Source organism: Lampris incognitus, chromosome 3 (assembly GCF_029633865.1).
Source record: "Lampris incognitus isolate fLamInc1 chromosome 3, fLamInc1.hap2, whole genome shotgun sequence".
NCBI lineage: Eukaryota > Metazoa > Chordata > Actinopteri > Lampriformes > Lampridae > Lampris > Lampris incognitus.
Window position 1 is genome coordinate 3,960,507 of NC_079213.1, and position 21,488 is coordinate 3,981,994.

At 47.4% G+C, this 21,488-nt stretch overlaps 1 protein-coding gene across 1 annotated transcript in view; it reads left to right on the forward strand.

The window, feature by feature from the left end:
* nav3 (neuron navigator 3) overlaps window positions 1-21,488 on the forward strand; it is a 296,390-nt gene that overhangs the window by 42,143 nt on the left and 232,759 nt on the right. The gene's annotated exons all lie outside the window — the stretch shown is intronic.

Here is a 21,488-nt window from a genome sequence, read left to right on the forward strand (position 1 = left end):
CGTTCATCCTTTAATAGGATAGACTAGCCAAGTCAACTTAATTTGTATAGCCCATTAATCACAAATTACACATTTGCATCAGTGGGCTTTAACTACAGCTCCCTCCACTACCCTGACTGCAGGTACATGTAATGAATGGATGGATGAACCATATTGTTACTATTACTGCTATGATTACTACCATATTGTTAGATATTGTTACCCTGCTACTAAGTGCTGGGCTGTCTCAGGGGCGTCTTTGCACTGCCTGCATCTTGGGTCTTGTCTGGTGTGGCAGACCCCTGCCTCAACTGATCTGGTCCTGAGTGCCTGTTCTTGTGCTGCCATGATCAGAGCCTCTGCGCTGTCCTCAGTCCAGCCTTTTCTAGCCACTGGCAGGATTTCTCGATGGTACAGCCCACGGAGGGGCTTAGTCTTCCATGATACCGCCTCTTCTTCTTCCTCCGCACTTTCTGTCTTCTGCTGCCTGAGGTGCTCACTCAGCAGTTCATCCTGGGAGGCCCGCTTTCTGATGTACTCATGGATGTTCCTTCTTTCATCCTGGATAGTGGCCCTGATGCTCACTAATCCTCAGCCCCCATCATTTCGCTTATCGTACAGTCTCAGGCTGCTGGACTTTCGGTGCAACCCTCCATGCACTGTGAGGGGTTCCCGTGTCCTGATATCTGTGGCCTTTATCTCCTCCTTTGGCCAGCTCATTATTCCAGCTGGGTATCTGATGACTGGTAGGTCATATGTGTTGTGTTGATGGCTTGGATCTTATTCTTCCCACTGAGCTGGCTGCTCAGGGCCTGTCTCACTCTCTGGAAGTATTTGGCTGTAGCTCACCTCCTTGCCGCCTCCACCTGGTTTCCATTTGCATGTGGAATACCCAGGTACTTGTAACTGTCCTGTATGTCTGTTATCCTGCCATCTGGTAATTCAGCCCCTTCAGTGCTCACCACCTTTCCTCTTTCTGCCACCATTCCACCGCACTTGTCCAGTCCGAATGACATCCCAAAGCCGTCGCTCTAGATCCGGCAGCTGATCCTATATGTATATATATATACTATGTGTGTGTGTGTGTGTGTGTGTGTGTGTGTGTGTGTGTGTGTGTGTGTGTGTGTGTGTGTGTGTGTAAATGTATATCATTTCCAGACCATAACCAGTCTTTTACTTTTGCTTTTTGTTTTTTTGGGCCAAATCAAGATGGAAGGACGTTTTAGAAAGAGGGAGAGAGGTGAAAATGTTCTGTTTGGACTATACATCCATCCCTCGACCCTAAATGAGTCTGGTGAATGGCTGAATAAATGAACGCGTCCTCTTGCGCAGGAGGGGAGGAGATGAATACGGTCATTAGCGGTGACGTTGCTGAGAGAGGGGTGGGGCATCCGGGCCAAAGCCGGCAGCCGATCCATGTTGATCTGATGATGAGGAGCAAAACAGGCAGGCACTGAGGAGGAAGTGTGACAAATCTGTTTAGAGTGGTGATGAGTCGCACGGAATCTGGACGCTTTGGAATAACAGTGGAGGATAACGGACGGGAAACTTGTGAGGGAATGACTCGGCTGCTTTCTGACAGTTTGGATGTTTTTTGCTTTGTTTTTTTTTTCAAGAAACTGTGTGTGTGTGTGTGTGTGTGTGTGTGTGTGTGTGTGTGTGTGTGTGTGTGTGTGTGTGTGTGTGTGTGTGAGGGGGCGTGGCTTCCAGCAGAAGTGTAGTGGAATGATTACAGAGCGGGTGTAGAAGGGTGTCAGCCGGAAGGCCCGGGGACCGCCAGCCGCTGAACACACACACACACACACACACACACGGTGTTGGTATTTCAAGCGTGGCTCGGCTCGGTGACGTGATGTGTTGATGTGTTACGGGCAGAGAGAGGTCTGCACGTCGCTCGTTTTAACCGGCTAATTATCGTCAAGTTTCCCACAGACTTCCTCCGAGGGCGTTTGGAGGTTTCAGTACGGCTCAGACGTCTGGCCGCCATTTTTAACGAGTGGCTCACGTCACGTCCCATCATGCTGTTCCTGTTTTTTGTTGTCTTCTTCTCTTTGTTTCATTGCGATCACTTTTCATGTGTCCTCTGTTGGCCAGAGCCAGACAGGACAAGAGATTTGTGTGTGTGTGTGTGTGTGTATGTATATAACTGGTTATGAGTGGTTATAAATGTATAACATCATTCTACTGTAATGCTGTATATCTGTAGTTACTGTGTTATCCAGTCCTTAGGTAGATATGGTGGCACAATGGTTAGCACGGTCGCCTCCCAGCAAGAAGGTCCTGGGTTCAAGCCCCGGGGTAGTCCAACCTTGGGGGTCGTCCCGGGTCATCCTCTGTGTCTCCCTGCCTGCCACCCAATGGCTGCTGGGATAGGCTCCAGCATCCCCGCCACCCTGAGAGCAGGATAAACGGTTTGGATAATGGATGGATGTTCAACTTTATTGTCACATGTATTGGAATACAATGAAATTCTCATGTGCTGGCTCTAGCTAGCCAGACCTGTATACAGGTCTAGTGAGAACTAGACCTGTATACAGGTCTAGCGAGACAATACGAGAGAACTAGACTGATCCATCCTACGCTGCACTACACAACCAGACTACTGTACATTACACTACGGCGCACCACACCATACAGAACTAAACTGGACTGGACTAGATTGAACTACACCACACTACATTACATCACATCACACTAAACCGCACTACAGTAAAGTGAGCAGAGCACCACTCAGCTCCGATGGAGATGAGATGGCGTATTATGTAAATTAATGTTGATGTTAACATTTGGCAGCAGTAGATGGTTGACGGTGTGGATCTTTCCGTCTGGTCTGGCGTCCAGGCTGCAGACAGGGAGGGAGCAGAGTCGGCGGGTGAAGGCTCATCGACACATCAGTGATGTTTCTGACTGGTTCAGACTTTATTAAATCAAGTTGCTTGTCAACTGACTTTAACGGCCTGTCAGTCAGCCAGGAGCGACAGCAGAGACTTCCTGTTTGCCATGTGAACAGTAGAGGTCGACAGGTTATGTGTGATGTTCATACTTGCAGCCTCCGACTTGCGTCATGTGTGGTTTTGTTCAGCCCATGAAGAAGAGGCCTTCTCAGCAGATAGTTGTAGTTCAGATGGTGGAGCAGATGAATCACTCACGTGTTTGGCTCGCTGTGTGAAAACGAACGACACGGGAACGGTCGGTGCTCCCCTCAGCACGGCACGAGCTCATGGAAAAGTCCACCAGGAGATTCCCTGTTTGTCCCGTCAACACGTCTTACCACTGTGGTACATAATAACTGGTGGGTGACTGGTTGATAACTGGCTGGTGAATGGTTGATAATAACTGGCTGGTGACTGGTTGATGATAATAACTGGCTGGTGACTGGTTGATGATAATAACTGGCTGGTGATTGGTTGATAATAACTGGCTGGTGACTGGTTGATGATAATAACTGGCTGGTGACTGGTTGATGATAATAACTGGCTGGTGACTGGTTGATGATAATAACTGGCTGGTGACTGGTTGATGATAATAACTGGCTGGTGACTGGTTGATGATAATAACTGGCTGGTGACTGGTTGATGATAATAACTGGCTGGTGACTGGTTGATGATAATAACTGGCTGGTGACTGGTTGATGATAATAACTGGCTGGTGACTGGTTGATGATAATAACTGGCTGGTGACTGGTTGATGATAATAACTGGCTGGTGACTGGTTGATGATAATAACTGGCTGGTGGCTGGTTGATAATAACTGGCTGGTGACTGGTTGATGATAATAACTGGCTGGTGACTGGTTGATGATAATAACTGGCTGGTGACTGGTTGATGATAATAACTGGCTGGTGATTGGTTGATGATAATAACTGGCTGGTGACTGGTTGATAATAACCGGCTGGTAATAATTGTCCATAATTTGCTGCTCACACTCTGTGCAGCTGATACAGACTGGATGTTAAATTCATTCACTTTGTCCTCCAGTTAAAGTGCTTCTGTAATTTTTGGGTGTATATGTGTATCTGTGTTTGTGTGTGTGTGTGTGTGTGTGTGTGTGTGTGTGTGTGTGTGTGTGTGTGTGTGTGTGTGTCTGTGTGTCTGTGTGTTACTATGTGTGTGTATCTCAGTGTGTATGTGTGTACATGTATCTCAGTGTGTGTCTCTGTGTATGTGTGTATCTCAGTGTGTGTGTATGTGTGTACATGTATCTCAGTGTGTGTGTGTGTATCTCAGTGTGTCTGTTTGTATGTGTGTGTGTCTGTGTATGTGTTTATCTCAGTGTGTGTGTATGTGTGTACATGTATCTCAGTGTGTGTGTTTGTATGTATGTGCGTATGTGCATCTCTGTGTGTGTGTTTGTATGTGTGTGTGTCTGTCTGTGTGTGTATCTCAGTGTGTGTGTATGTGTGTACATGTATCTCAGTGTATGTGTGTATCTCAGTGTGTGTGTGTTTGTATGTATGTATGTGTGTATGTGTATCTCAGTGTGTATGTGTGTGTATGTGTATCTCAGTGTGTGTATGTATGTGTATCTCAGTGTGTGTATGTATGTGTGTATGTGTATCTCTGTGTGTGTGTATGTGTATCTCAGTGTGTGTATGTATGTGTGTATGTGTATCTCTGTGTGTGTATGTGTATCTCAGTGTGTGTATGTGTGTGTATGTGTATCTCAGTGTGTGTGTGTGTGTGTGTATGTGTATCTCAGTGTGTGTGTGTGTATGTGTATATCAGTGTGTGTGTGTGTGTGTGTATATGTGTATCTCAGTGTGTGTGTGTATGTGTGTATGTGTATCTCAGTGTGTGTATGTGTGTATGTGTATCTCAGTGTGTATGTGTATCTCAGTGTGTGTGTGTGTGTGTGTGTGTACATGGCTAGCTGGACGGCAGCTGAAATTTCCATGATGTGCTTAAACTGCAGGCTCTACTCTGTCATTCCCCTTGATCTGTCTGTCTCTCTGCGTCTTTCTCTCTTTCTTTCTCTCTCTCTTTCTTTCTTTCTCTCCCTCTGTCTGTCTCTCTCTCTCTCTCTCTCTCTCTCTCTCTCTCTCTCTCTCTCTCTCTCTCTCTCTCTCTCTCTCACTCTCTCTCCGTTTGTCTGTCTCTGTCTGTCTCACTCGCTCTCTGTCCGTCTCACTCGCTCTCTGTCTGTCTGTCTCTCTCTGTCTCACTCTCTGTCTCACTCTCTCTCTGTCTGTCTGTCTGTCTGTCTGTCTGTCTCTCTGTCTCACTCTCTGTCTCACGCTCTCTCTGTCTGTCTGTCTCTCTGTCTCACTCTCTGTCTCACTCTCTCTGTCTGTCTCTCTCTCTCTGTCTCACTCTCTCTCCGTCTGTCTGTCTCTGTCTGTCTCACTCGCTCTCTGTCTGTCTCACTCGCTCTCTGTCTGTCTGTCTGTCTGTCTCTCTCTGTCTGTCTGTCTCTCTCTGTCTTTCTCTCTCTCTCTGTCTCACTCTCTCTCTGTCTGTCTGTCTCTCTCTCTGTCTGTCTCACTCGCTCTCTGTCTGTCTGTCTCTGTCTGTCTCACTCGCTCTCTGTCTGTCTCACTCGCTCTCTGTCTGTCTGTCTCTCTGTCTGTCTCACTCGCTCTCTGTCTGTCTGTCTCTCTGTCTGTCTCACTCGCTCTCTGTCTGTCTGTCTCTGTCTGTCTCACTCGCTCTCTCTCTGTCTCACTCGCTCTCTGTCTGTCTCACTCGCTCTCTGTCTGTCTGTCTCTCTCTCTGTCTCGCTCTCTCTCTCTCATTTGCTTTGGCGCATGGCGTGGGATGATGAGAGACGGCTGTTGACGGACATGCGTGAGCTGGTTCAGCGGGCCGGCCGTGTTATTATCTCCTTCTCTGCTCCGGGTTTCCCCTGAAAAGACAAAGTGGTTTGGCCGAGTGCGGTTCGTCTGTCCGTGAGAAGAAGAAAAAAAAAAAGATGACTGGATGTTTTCTTGTGTTTTGGCAGTTTGTCGGTTCTCCTATCTGTCGACGTTTTTCTGTAGCCGTGAAGTCGCCGGGGTCGTCCTTGAACAGCGTGTTTCTTCAGACCGGGGTCTTAAACAGTTCCACTGAGTCGACAGAAATATAAAGACCAGGCCCGCCCACAGAAGTGGCTGGGCCCGAAGCTGTCCAGTGAAACACCCCCCCCCCCAGCCCTACCCCCCCTCCCCAATCTGCTTTACTCATATCAACAACGCATGCACGTACTCTATCTCTCCTGCCAAACACATACATGTAAACTGAGACTTACTCAGTAACCGGGGCTACAAAGGCATGGGCACACACACACACACACACACACACACACACACACACACACACACACACACACACACACACACACAACAGAACACTTTGAGACACACACCCACGCACACACACACACACACACACCCACCAAGGTCAACAAAGATCTGCTACACTTACACCACATCTCTTAGTAGAAAATGTCATTTCTTACCTTATGACGCCATCTTTGCTCTTAGGCAGCCATCTTGTCTTACTGGATGTCAAGTCCTGTATGACGTCTCTGAAGTCCGTCTGTTCAGCCACTTCACACTCCGTGCCAAGCGTGACCAGCGTCATTGCTTATATTTAGGATGAACATGATTATTGCTGGTGTTATGGTGGTGTAGTGGTTAGTGTGATCACCTCACAGCAGGAAGGTCCCGGGTTCGAGCCCCGGGGTAGTCCGACCTTGGGGGTCGTCCCGGGTCGTCCTCTGTGTGGAGTTAAAATGTTCTCCCCGTGTCTGCGTGGGTTTCCTCCACGTGCTCCGGTTTTCTCCCACAGTCCAAAGACATGTAGGTCAGGTGAATCAGCCATAATTGTCCCTACGTGTGTGTCTGTGTGTGTCTGTGTGTGTGTGTGTGTGTGTGTGTGTGTGTGTTGGCCCTGTGATGGAACGTGCCTCCATTCATAATCAATGAGGTTGCCTGTGTGAAACCTGCACAACCTTTCCAGCTGTGGAGGTCCTCCTGTTCTGTCCTCTCCTCTTCTCTCCCTCTCCCTCTCCTCTCCATCTCCCTCTCCTCTCCTCTCCTCTCCCCACAACTCCTTTCTTCTCCTTTCCCCTCCCCTGTCCTCTCTTCTCTGCCTCTCTCCTCTCCTCTCCTTTCCCTCTCTTGTCCCCATCCATCTCCTCTCCTCTCCTCTCCTGTCCCCATCCATCTCCTCTCCTCTCCTCTCCTCCTTCTTTTTGGACGTCCCACTTGAACTTTAGGCACAGACCCCGTCACATGTTCTGGGCATGATGTGCAGAACATGGTGAGTTTGGTGGCTGGGTGTGAAAAGCCTTTGGTGGCCTGGTGAACAGGTCCTGGGCTGCGTTGTGATTGGTGGAAGGAGTTAGGAGTTAGGAGTGAGAGACAGGAAGTGAACACCAGAGGGAAGAAAGTGTGGATCCGACCAGCTCATCGTTTCTTTGGCTAAAACAGTTTTCTCTTAATTACATTCACTGCTCATGTGGGAACCACCGGCCTGCCAAGTTAAGCTTTTAACGGAAATGTCTAAATAGCTGCACGCACACACACACACACACACACACACACACACACACACACACACACACACACACACACACACACACACACACAACCATTCCATTCCAAACAGCCGTACACACCCTGTAAGTGGCTGTACAACCGTCCATATATTACTATATGTTACTATATATACACTACCGTTCAAAAGTTTGGGATCACATTGAAATGTCCATATTTTTGAAGGAAAAGCACTGTACTGTTCAATGAAGATAACTTTAAACTAGTCTTAACTTTAAAGAAATACACTCTATACATTGCTAATGTGGTAAATGACTATTCTAGCTGCAAATGTCTGGTTTTTGGTGCAATATCTACATAGGTGTATAGAGGCCCATTTCAAGCAACTATCACTCCAGTGTTCTAATGGTACAATGTGTTTGCTCATTGGCTCAGAAGGCTAATTGATGATTAGAAAACCCTTGTGCAATCGTGTTCACACATCTGAAAACAGTTTAGCTCGTTACAGAAGCTACAAAACTGACCTTCCTTTGAGCAGATTGAGTTTCTGGAGCATCACATTTGTGGGGTCAATTAAACGCTCAAAATGGCCAGAAAAAGAGAACTTTCATCTGAAACTCGACAGTCTATTCTTCTTCTTAGAAATGAAGGCTATTCCATGCGAGAAATTGCTAAGAAATTGAAGATTTCCTACACCGGTGTGTACTACTCCCTTCAGAGGACAGCACAAACAGGCTCTAACCAGAGTAGAAAAAGAAGTGGGAGGCCGCGTTGCACAACTGAGCAAGAAGATAAGTACATTAGAGTCTCTAGTTTGAGAAACAGACGCCTCACAGGTCCCCAACTGGCATCTTCATTAAATAGTACCCGCAAAACACCAGTGTCAACATCTACAGTGAAGAGGCGGCTGCGGGATTCTGGGCTTCAGGGCAGAGTGGCAAAGAAAAAGCCATATCTGAGACTGACCAATAAAAGATAAAGATTAAGATGGGCAAAAGAACACAGACATTGGACAGAGGAAGACTGGAAAAAAGTGTTGTGGACGGATGAATCCAAGTTTGAGGTGTTTGGATCACAAAGAAGAACGTTTGTGAGACGCAGAACAAATGAAAAGATGCTGGAAGAATGCCTGACGCCATCTGTTAAGCATGGTGGAGGTAATGTGATGGTCTGGGGTTGCTTTGGTGCTGGTAAGGTGGGAGATTTGTACAGGGTAAAAGGGATTCTGAATAAGGAAGGCTATCACTCCATTTTGCAACGCCATGCCATACCCAGTGGACAGCGCTTGATTGGAGCCAATTTCATCCTACAACAGGACAATGACCCTAAACACACCTCCAAATTGTGCAAGAACTATTTAGAGCAGAAGCAGGCAGCTGGTATTCTATCGGTAATGGAGTGGCCAGCGCAGTCACCAGATCTGAACCCCATTGAGCTGTTGTGGGAGCAGCTTGACCGTATGGTACGCAAGAAGTGCCCATCCAACCAATCCGACTTGTGGGAGCTGCTTCTGGAAGCGTGGGGTGCAATTTCTCCAGATTACCTCAACAAATTAACAGCTAGAATGCCAAAGGTCTGCAATGCTGTAATTGCTGCAAATGGAGGATTCTTTGACGAAAGCAAAGTTTGATGTAAAAGAAATCTTATTTCAAATACAAATCATTATTTCTAACCTTGTCAATGTCTTGAATCTATTTTCTATTCATTTCACAACATATGGTGGTGAATAAGTGTGACTTTTCATGGAAAACACAAAATTGTTTGGGTGATCCCAAACTTTTGAACGGTAGTGTATGTTACTACATATTACTATATATTACTAGATGTTACTATATATTACTATATATATGTTACTACATATTACTAGATGTTACTAGATGTTACTATATATTACTATATATTACTAGATGTTACTATATATTACTATAACTAGATGTTACTATATATTACTAGATGTTACTATATATTACTAGATGTTACTATATATTACTATATATGTTGCTACATATTACTACATATTACTAGATGTTACTATATATTACTAGATGTTACTATATATTACTATATATGTTGCTACATATTACTACATATTACTAGATGTTACTATATATTACTAGATGTTACTATATATTACTAGATGTTACTATATATTACTATATATTACTAGATGTTACTATATATTACCAGACGTTACTATATATTACTATATATTACCCAGCTCCTAAACAATTGATCCCCGTATGTTTCAGACTGCGGTGGACTGCAGCTCTCATCCACTTAAAGCACATTAATGGACAAACTCCGGCCAAAAGCCGAGACCTGACGAAGTGGTTTCTGTGTGACTCCTGCAGACTGTGAGATTTTAGCAGTCCTATAAAAGTTTATTGCAAGTCACACTGTGTGATGTGGATCTAATGAACTTTGGTACGACATCACGTTTGATGTAGTATGTAGACTGTACGATGATAACGCAACTGAATTGAGGCTATGATGCAAGTCCATAAAAACATCATCGGCATGCGTGACGCATCAGCGCGTGTCATCAATCTGCGCCGCTGGTAGAGCAACGTGGCGCCAACCAATCCAGTTATTTCGATAGTCGCCGCAGCTCGTTTTGCTGCTCGATTTGTTCGTTTTGCTGCTCGTTTTGTTGAATCCATCACATTTGGGTCACAGATGCAAACAGTGTGTTTGTTTGTGTTCAGCGCCAGCAAAGATTGTGCGTGGCGTTGGTCAGTGCATCATTTCGTGTTGCATGTCTATTGGTTGGTTAGTAGACGTAGGTTGTAGCAGCAGTCCCGTTGTGAGATGGTCGTCCTACATTTCTGACACTATCAGCCTTTCCAAGCAATGATGCGGCACTGCTGACCTTCTTCTGGCCCTGACAAAGTGGATGTGAGCCTGAAGTGGCCCACGTGTATAATAGCAAATTTGGCCCAGATACGCCAAATTAAATGTGGGCCTTTTTGGGCAAAGATGCGGTGCTCTGGGCAACATGTGATCTGGATGTGACCCTGAAGTGCCCCGTGTGGTAAATGGTGAATATGGCCCAAATATCACAAAACAAATATGGCCACCTTTGGCCAATATGTGGCACATGGGGCATTGCTATGGCTTGGTTCTGGCCCAGATCTGGCAAACAGGAGCGGACCGCCCAAGCGTCATCATTCCACGCGGTATGTGGGCCGGATGAAAGTGTCGGGTGTGGGACGGGTCCGGGCCACACTAATTTTACTATCTGGGGCTGAACACAGAACATGGCAGTGTACACCAGTCGCCTCCTTCACCAAGTTTGTCTGGTGCAATGGAGGAGTTCTGCACCACGACTTGACAGCTCGATTGTTTGGGGGGTGGCATGATAGAGCTCCAGTTCTTATACTTCAGCCTTGGTAAACCGGGTCGTACGTATCGTACATAGTTACTCACGACTACGTCGTTACCACAGCAACCCATGCAGAGAGGTTGGTGATGTCCAGACACACAAATCCCATCTGATCGCTTGCAAGTAACAGGGTGGACAGTCTGTCTTACAGGTCCGACTCGAGGAACACATGCCTGCAGTCTGAACAAGGCCTTAAGCAGTTGAGCAAGGCACTAACACTGTCGGAGTTAGGAGTCCCATTCCCTTTCCTCATCTCTTGTCTCTCTCTGTCTCTGTCTGTCTGTCTGTCTGTCTCTCTCCTTATACTCTGTATTTAAATTTGAATGACAGTTAACATGAAAAAGAAAAAACTTAACTGTGAAGAACCATATGACTCCTGGCTTCAGTCTCTCTCTCTCTCTCTCTCTCTCTCTCTCTCTCTCTCTCTCTCTCTCTCTCTCTCTCTCTCTCTCTCTTTCTCTCTCTCTCTCACTCTCTCACTCTCTCACACACACACACACACACACACACACACACACACCACATGGCTCCCTCCAGAGGCCGTGCTGTGCTACTGCAGGCTGGTCCAATAAGTACCTGCGTAGCTCCAGTCACTGCATTGTGATGATCGGACTGGTGGAGGCATTTACTGTGACTCTCTGCGGAGCATGCACGCACACACACATACACACACACACACACACACTCTGGACTGACTGCTGAGTGGTACCACGGACCGGCGCAGGGGGGAAGGAGCACAAACCCAGGTAGAGAGAGAGAGAGAGAGAGAGAGAGAGAGAGAGAGAGAGAGAGAGAGAGAGAGAGAGAGAGAGAGAGAGAGTTACCTTATGATGACTGCATAGCTAATATCAAGTACAGACTGGAGTACCTTGACTGTTGCTGGGGGTGGGAGTGTGTGTGTGCATGGAAGCGTGAGTGTGTGTTTACTTGTAAGTGTGCACGCTCGCATATCTGCATCTCTGAGGTGACTGGTGGGTAGGTGCATGTGCATGTCTCTGTGCACATGTCTCAGCTTATCTGTGTGTGTGTGTGTGTGTGTGTGTGTGTGTGTGTGTGTGAGATGGCAGTAGCCTAAGTCAGCACCAGTGAAGGTAGCATTCTTGCTGAGGTTTGGGTCGACAGAATTTTTCTGTGTGTGTGTGTGTGTGTGTGCGTGCGTGTGCGCGCATGTGTTTGTCGCACCATGCTGGCTTTGTTTTCCACAGTCATTGTAATTCAGCTCATACTGAGAGACGGAGAGAGAGAGAGAGAGAGAGAGAGAGAGAGAGAGAGAGAGAGAGAGAGAGAGAGAGAGAGAGAGAGAGAGAGAGAGAGAGAGAGAGAGACTAATGACTCAAGGAGGTGTGACAGTGATGTATGACTTATTGAACCTCAGTCCCAATTTGGGGGTGGGACTACAAGGACAAAAGAACAGCCAATCAACAGAGAGAGAGAGAGAGAGAGAGAGAGAGAGAGAGAGAAAGTTAATTTCTGACATGACTTGACCTACATGCACAGACCGCACACAGAGACACTCTGGCAAAACACACGTGCATGGACACACAAGCACATACACATCTAAACACCCACACAGTGCAGTGTTTTCAAAGTTCGCAAACACACACACACACACACACACACTCAGAGGCAGTCTGTGTTGATCAGGAGAAAGAAAAGCACTCAAAGGAAAAGTCCAGTTTTGTCCTCTGTGTGTAAATCTGCATCACCATACTTGCTTCTGAGAAGCCGTCGCGCCTGCAGTTCTGTAAGCACATCCTGCGGTTCTGTAAGCACATCCTGCAGTTCTAAAAGCACACCCTGCGGTTCTGTAAGCACATCCTGCAGTTCTATAAGCACATCCTGCAGTTCTGTAAGCACATTCTGCAGTTCTATAAGCACATCCTGCAGTTCTGTATACACATCCTGCAGTTCTGTAAGCACATTCTGCAGTTCTAAAAGCACATCCTGCAGTTCTGTATGCACATCCTGCAGTTCTATAAGCACATCCTGCAGTTCTGTATGCACATCCTGCAGTTCTGTATGCACATCCTGCAGTTCTATATGCACATCCTGCAGTTCTATAAGCACATCCTGCAGTTCTTTATGCACATCCTGCAGTTCTATAAGCACATCCTGCAGTTCTGTATGCACATCCTGCAGTTCTGTAAGCACATCCTGCAGTTCTGTAAGCACATCCTGCAGTTCTATAAGCGCATGCTGCAGTTCTGTAAGCACATCCTGCAGTTCTGTATGCACATCCTGCAGTTCTATAAGCACATCCTGCAGTTCTGTATGCACATCCTGCAGTTCTATAAGCACATCCTGCAGTTCTGTAAGCACATTCTGCAGTTCTGTAAGCACATCCTGCAGTTTCTATAAGCACATCCTGCAGTTCTATATGCACATCCTGCAGTTCTATAAGCACATCCTGCAGTTCTATAAGACACATCCTGCAGTTCTGTAAGCACATTCTGCAGTTCTATAAGCACATCCTGCAGTTCTGTATACACATCCTGCAGTTCTGTAAGCACATTCTGCAGTTCTAAAAGCACATCATGCAGTTCTGTATGCACATCCTGCAGTTCTATAAGCACATCCTGCAGTTCTGTATGCACATCCTGCAGTTCTGTATGCACATCCTGCAGTTCTATATGCACATCCTGCAGTTCTATAAGCACATCCTGCAGTTCTTTATGCACATCCTGCAGTTCTATAAGCACATCCTGCAGTTCTGTATGCACATCCTGCAGTTCTGTAAGCACATCCTGCAGTTCTGTAAGCACATCCTGCAGTTCTATCAGCGCATGCTGCAGTTCTGTAAGCACATCCTGCAGTTCTGTATGCACATCCTGCAGTTCTGTATGCACATCCTGCAGTTCTATATGCACATCCTGCAGTTCTATAAGCACATCCTGCAGTTCTTTATGCACATCCTGCAGTTCTATAAGCACATCCTGCAGTTCTGTATGCACATCCTGCAGTTCTGTAAGCACATCCTGCAGTTCTGTAAGCACATCCTGCAGTTCTATAAGCGCATCCTGCAGTTCTGTAAGCACATCCTGCAGTTCTGTATGCACATCCTGCAGTTCTATAAGCACATCCTGCAGTTCTGTATGCACATCCTGCAGTTCTATAAGCACATCCTGCAGTTCTGTAAGCACATTCTAAAGTTCTATAAGCACATCCTGCAGTTCTATAAGCACATGCTGCAGTTCTGTAAGCACATGCTGCAGTTCTGTAAGCACATCCTGCAGTTCTATAAGCACATCCTGGGCTATGGAGAAAGTGGTCTGACCTTGAGGAGACGTCCGGTCTTGCTCCTGCATGGGATTATCTGATTGTTTGTGGAAACTGCTTTGCAATCACTTTCTCCGCAGCTTGCACACAGGTCACCGTGTAGCTCTTCACACTCCCTCAGATGATGGCAACCCGGTGTTGTAGGCGACCTGCGGGCTGTCGGTTGTCAGTTGACTTGATGAAGTCTGCGTCCAGATGTACGTGTGTGTGTATGTGTGTTTGTATCCCAGATAGCAAAATTGCTGTGGCCCGGACCCGTCCCACACCGACACTTTCATCCCGCCCACATACCACGTGGAATGATGGCACTTGAGCGGTCCGCTCCTGTTTGCCAGATCTGGGCCAGAACCAAGCCATAGCAATGCCCCATGTGCCACATATTGGCCAAAGGTGGCCCATATGTGTTTTGTGATATTTGGGCCATATTCACCTTTTACCACACGGGGCACTTCAGGGTCACATCCAGATCACATGTTGCCCAGAGCACCGCATCTTTGCCAAAAAAGGCCCACATGTGATTTGGCATATTTGGGCCATATTTGCTATTATACATGTGGGCCACTTCAGGCTCACATCCCTTTTGTCAGGGCCAGAAGAAGGTCAGCAGTGCCACATCACTGCCTGAAGTGGCCCACATCCGGATGCTGTCTGGGATTAGGGTGCCTCAGGTGCTGGGTGTGTGGTGTTAACCACAGAGGAGGTTTTAAGTTGTACTATGGAGAACTGAGCGAATTCGGTGTAAATCATCTCTTGCCAGGTGGGCTGAGTACCGGACTCAGAGTACTGTACTCACAGTGGGCCAGCCGTACCGTGCCCGAGCACATTTCACCCCCAAAGTCCAGTTGTTTGATTAGTAGGGGTGTAAGAAAATATCGATACACTCGAGTATCGCGACATTATCTTGTGTGATACTGTATCGAGTTTTAACCGTTTAGTGGCAAACATGTTGCGTTGTGTGTAACCCCACGACCGCTGGAGAGCAGCGTTGTAATCTACCTTCATGGTGGTTTTGGCCGGTACCGATAGCGTTATCGATATTGTCATTCTACTGCAGTGTCACCATGTGTCCAGCAGGGCAGTTCATCTGTTTCTCTAGTGGAGCTGAAGTGTGACGCAGACATGGAGTAACACCGCTTCACTACTGCCTGTCCCGGTTCATGACCAGACACTGTCCCAGTGTCTGCATTCAGTGAAGGAGATGGGACACGTGACTTCAGCTCAGATGGAGAAAACACGCCGTGTTTTTGAACCAGACCTGTTCTCCCACGGGTCGACCCTGAAGGCGTCCCTGTCACATGTGACTGTCAAACCGCCGCCTCAAGTCAAAACTATCGGTTGTAAGTCTGCTCCCTGCAGTCGTCACTAAATGTTTTTATAAACGCACTGAGGTTAGTAATGGTCACACCGGAACATCATCATCATCATCATCATCATCATCGGCGGTCACTCGGGGTCGAGTATGACCGCCCCCCCCCTGGGTCCTCAGGTGGGTGTAGAGGTCGATTCCCGGAGCCACATAACGGGAGGACGCCTGCGCGTGACAGCTTTTTGCATGGCGCCGCCACGCGGTCCTGGACAGGGGGTGTCCAGAGTCCAACGGCGTGGAGACCCAAGACGACCGGGGGACCGCCCTCTGTTGCAGCCTTCATCCACCGTCACTGCCGCTGTGACCTGGAGCCATCTTCCTCCAGGCCCGCCGCTGAGGTCTTTGTTGGATCTTTGAAACAATAGTAGCCCACGCTGACGTTTCTTTGTCTGTCGGCTGCAGCGCCACCTGTCTGTCGGGGCATGTCATCGTCGCCATATAATTGATAGGTGTCGATGCAACATGTCAGCAATACTTTTGATATCTGACAGCAAAAACACACTTTTAATAGCAGTTATTGGCCCATACCGGTGAGCTGACGATACACCTGGCACCTCCAGGCGTTACACGCGTCCCGTAACCGTAACTCCCTGTCCCTCCGGGCTGAACCAAACACTCCGGGTTTATTTTGCCGCTAATGTTTGACGGCCGGCGGCTGTTGGAGTCATTTCGGTGGTTTCTCTGTGTTTACAGGAGCTTTCAAACATTTCCTGCTCGGTGCTGACGGCGGCGGTGGCGGTGGTCTGGTTCAGTCCGGGGCGGCTCGCCGTCAGTCGCTGTGGGTCTGATTGGATTTGTCCACTGGGCTTCCTGTTCTTGCTCCCCGTGACCCTCTTAACTGAAACAGCACACCTCCTCCCCCTCCTCTCTTCAGTCCCCTCCCTCCCTTCCCTGGTGTTAAGAAAGTGATTGAACCCCTCCGCATGCACACACACACACACACACACACACACACACACACACACACACACACACACACACACACACACACACACACACACACACACACACACACACACGTGTCTTCTTTTAGCCCAGGAACCATGGTGGGAGGAGAATATTCTTAACTCTCTTTCAACCTGTCCTCTCTCTCTCTCTCTCGCTCTCCCTCTCTCTCTCTCTCTCTCTCTCTCTCTCACCCTCTCTGGCCCTTTTCCTTAAATGGGAGCAGGGACAAGGAATTATGTTTGCTGCAGAGAGAGAGAGAGAGAGAGAGAGAGAGAGAGAGAGAGAGAGCAAGAGAGAGAGAGGGAGCAGGAGAGAGACAGAGAGAGAGAGAGAGAGAGAGAGAGAGAGAGAGAGAGAGAGAGAGAGGGAGCAAGAGAGAGAGAGACACAGAGAGAGAGAGATACAGACAGAGAGAGGGAGCGAGAGAGAGAGAGGGAGCGAGAGACAGAGAGACACAGAGAGAGAGAGATACAGACATATTGTACCGGTCCATCTCTCACCCGGGTTTCACGGCAGGTTCCATGTTATTGTACCGGCCCGTCTCTCACCCGGGTTTCACGGCAGGTTCCATGTTATTGTACCGGCCCGTCTCTCACCCGGGTTTCACGGCAGGTTCCAGGTTATTGTACCGGCCCGTCTCTCACCCGGGTTTCACGGCAGGTTCCAGGTTATTGTACCGGCCCGTCTCTCACCCGGGTTTCACGGCAGGTTCCAGGTTATTGTACCGGCCCGTCTCTCACCCGGGTTTCACGGCAGGTTCCAGGTTATTGTACCGGTCCGTCTCTCACCCGGGTTTCACGGCAGGTTCCATGTTATTGTACCGGCCCGTCTCTCACCCGGGTTTCACGGCAGGTTCCAGGTTATTGTACCGGCCCGTCTCTCACCCGGGTTTCACGGCAGGTTCCAGGTTATTGTACCGGCCCGTCTCTCACCCGGGTTTCACGGCAGGTTCCAGGTTATTGTACCGGCCCGTCTCTCACCCGGGTTTCACGGCGGGTTCCAGGTTATTGTACCGGCCCGTCTCTCACCCGGGTTTCACGGCGGGTTCCAGGTTATTGTACCGGTCCGTCTCTCACCCGGGTTTCACGGCGGGTTCCAGGTTATTGTACCGGCCCGTCTCTCACCCGGGTTTCACGGCAGGTTCCATGTTATTGTACCGGCCCGTCTCTCACCCGGGTTTCACGGCAGGTTCCAGGTTATAGTACCGGCCCGTCTCTCACCCGGGTTTCACGGCAGGTTCCAGGTTATTGTACCGGCCCGTCTCTCACCCGGGTTTCACGGCAGGTTCCAGGTTATTGTACCGGCCCGTCTCTCACCCGTGTTTCACGGCAGGTTCCATGTTATTGTACCGGCCCGTCTCTCACCCGTGTTTCACGGCAGGTTCCAGGTTATTGTACCGGCCCGTCTCTCACCCGGGTTTCACGGCAGGTTCCATGTTATTGTACCGGCCCGTCTCTCACCCGGGTTTCACGGCAGGTTCCATGTTATTGTACCGGCCCGTCTCTCACCCGGGTTTCACGGCAGGTTCCAGGTTATTGTACCGGCCCGTCTCTCACCCGGGTTTCACGGCAGGTTCCAGGTTATTGTACCGGCCCGTCTCTCACCCGGGTTTCACGGCAGGTTCCAGGTTATTGTACCGGCCCGTCTCTCACCCGGGTTTCACGGCAGGTTCCAGGTTATAGTACCGGCCCGTCTCTGACCCGGGTTTCACGGCAGGTTCCAGGTTATTGTACCGGCCCGTCTCTGACCCGGGTTTCACGGCAGGTTCCAGGTTATTGTACCGGCCCGTCTCTCACCCGGGTTTCACGGCAGGTCCCAGGTTATTGTACCGGCCCGTCTCTCACCCGGGTTTCACGGCAGGTCCCAGGTTATTGTACCGGCCCGTCTCTCACCCGGGTTTCACGGCAGGTCCCAGGTTATTGTACCGGCCCGTCTCTCACCCGGGTTTCACGGCAGGTTCCAGGTTATTGTACCGGTCCGTCTCTCACCCGGGTTTCACGGCAGGTTCCAGGTTATTGTACCGGCCCGTCTCTCACCCGTGTTTCACGGCAGGTTCCAGGTTATTGTACCGGCCCATCTCTCACCCGGGTTTCACGGCAGGTTCCAGGTTATTGTACCGGTCCATCTCTCACCCGGGTTTCACGGCAGGTTCCAGGTTATTGTACCGGTCCATCTCTCACCCGGGTTTCTCTTGTGCTGTAAGTCACAGGCTGTTGATTACACAGTAGCAGGTAAACTACATGTAACACAGATGTGAGTGAATAACAGTAACAGGCCACTGAAACAGGGTCTCTTCTGTTTCTCCAGTTTGTGTCCATGTCATTATCATGTATGTTAAATACAGTCTACATATATGTTAAATACAGTCTACATATATGTTAAATACAGTCTACATATATGTTAAATACAGTCTACATGTAAGTTAAATACAGTCTACATGTATGTTAAATACAGTCTACATGTAAGTTAAATACAGTCTACATATATGTTAAATACAGTCTACATATATGTTAAATACAGTCTACATGTAAGTTAAATACAGTCTACATATATGTTAAATACAGTCTACATGTATGTTAAATACAGTCTACATGTAAGTTAAATACAGTCTACATGTAAGTTAAATACAGTCTACATGTAAGTTAAATACAGTCTACATATATGTTAAATACAGTCTACATATATGTTAAATACAGTCTACATGTATGTTAAATACAGTCTACATGTATGTTAAATACAGTCTACATGTATGTTAAATACAGTCTACATGTAAGTTAAATACAGTCTACATGTAAGTTAAATACAGTCTACATGTATGTTAAATACAGTCTACATGTAAGTTAAATACAGTCTACATGTAAGTTAAATACAGTCTACATGTAAGTTAAATACAGTCTACATGTATGTTAAATACAGTCTACATGTATGTTAAATACAGTCTACATGTAAGTTAAATACAGTCTACATGTAAGTTAAATACAGTCTACATGTATGTTAAATACAGTCTACATGTATGTTAAATACAGTCTACATGTAAGTTAAATACAGTCTACATGACGGCTGTGGTTCTGTCTTTACTAGACAACATACACTACCGTTCAAAAGTTTGGGATCACCCAAACAATTTTGTGTTTTCCATGAAAAGTCACACTTATTCACCACCATATGTTGTGAAATGAATAGAAAATAGAGTCAAGACATTGACAAGGTTAGAAATAATGATTTGTATTTGAAATAAGATTTTTTTTACATCAAACTTTGCTTTCGTCAAAGAATCCTCCATTTGCAGCAATTACAGCATTGCAGACCTTTGGCATTCTAGCTGTTAATTTGTTGAGGTAATCTGGAGAAATTGCACCCCACGCTTCCAGAAGCAGCTCCCACAAGTTGGATTGGTTGGATGGGCACTTCTTTGAGCAGATTGAGTTTCTGGAGCATCACATTTGTGGGGTCAATTAAACGCTCAAAATGGCCAGAAAAAGAGAACTTTCATCTGGAACTCGACAGTCTATTCTTGTTCTTAGAAATGAAGGCTATTCCATGTGAGAAATTGCTAAGAAATTGAAGATTTCCTACACCGGTGTGTACTACTCCCTTCAGAGGACAGCACAAACAGGCTCTAACCAGAGTAGAAAAAGAAGTGGGAGGCCGCGTTGCACAACTGAGCAAGAAGATAAGTACATTAGAGTCTCTAGTTTGAGAAACAGACGCCTCACAGGTCCCCAACTGGCATCTTCATTAAATAGTACCTGTTAGAGCCTGTTTGTGCTGTCCTCTGAAGGGAGTAGTACACACCGGTGTAGGAAATCTTCAATTTCTTAGCAATTTCTCGCATGGAATAGCCTTCATTTCTAAGAACAAGAATAGACTGTCGAGTTTCAGATGAAAGTTCTCTTTTTCTGGCCATTTTGAGCGTTTAATTGACCCCACAAATGTGATGCTTCAGAAACTCAATCTGCTCAAAGAAGTGCCCATCCAACCAATCCAACTTGTGGGAGCTGCTTCTGGAAGCGTGGGGTGCAATTTCTCCAGATTACCTCAACAAATTAACAGCTAGAATGCCAAAGGTCTGCAATGCTGTAATTGCTGCAAATGGAGGATTCTTTGACGAAAGCAAAGTTTGATGTAAAAAAAATCTTATTTCAAATACAAATCATTATTTCTAACCTTGTCAATGTCTTGACTCTATTTTCTATTCATTTCACAACATATGGTGGTGAATAAGTGTGACTTTTCATGGAAAACACGAAATTGTTTGGGTGATCCCAAACTTTTGAACGGTAGTGTATATTACATATAGTGCGTGTGTTCTATACAATGCGATGTGTGTTTGATGGCACGGTGGCACAGTGGTTAGCGTGGTGGCCTCTTGGCAAGAAGGTTCTGGGTTCAAGCCCCAGGGTAGTCTGACCTTGGTGGGTCGTCCCGGGTCGTCCTCTGTGCGGCGTTTGCATGTTTTCCCCATGTGTGTGTGGGTTTCCTCCCACAGTCCAAAGACATGTCGGTCAGGTGACTCAGCCGTACTGAAGTATCCCTAGATGTGTGTGTGTGTTTGTGTGTGTGTGTGTGTGTGTGTGTGTGTGTGTGTGTGTGTGTGTGTGTGTGTGTGTGTGTGTGTGTGATCCCTGTGATGGACTGGTGGCCTGTCCAAGGTGTCTCCTGGTTTGCCGCCCAATGACTGCTGGGATAGGCTGCAGCATCCCCGCGACCCTGAGAGCAGGATAAGTGGTATGGATGATGGATGGAGAGATGGATGGAGGGATCGATGGAGAGATGAAGGAATGGATGGATGGATGGATGGATGGAGAGATGGATGGAGGGATGGATGGATGGATGGATGGATGGAGGGATGGATGGAGAGATGGATGGATGGATGGATGGAGGGATGGGTGGAGAGATGGATGGATGGATGGATGGAGGGATGGGTGGGTGCAAACTAGAGACATAGAAAATACCCTATTTTGCTCCTCTATACTCAGGTATTACCCCTCAACATAGTTTAGCTACACCCGGTTTACACATATACATGGCGTGGTGATGTGTGTGTGGTGGAAGGTGTGTAA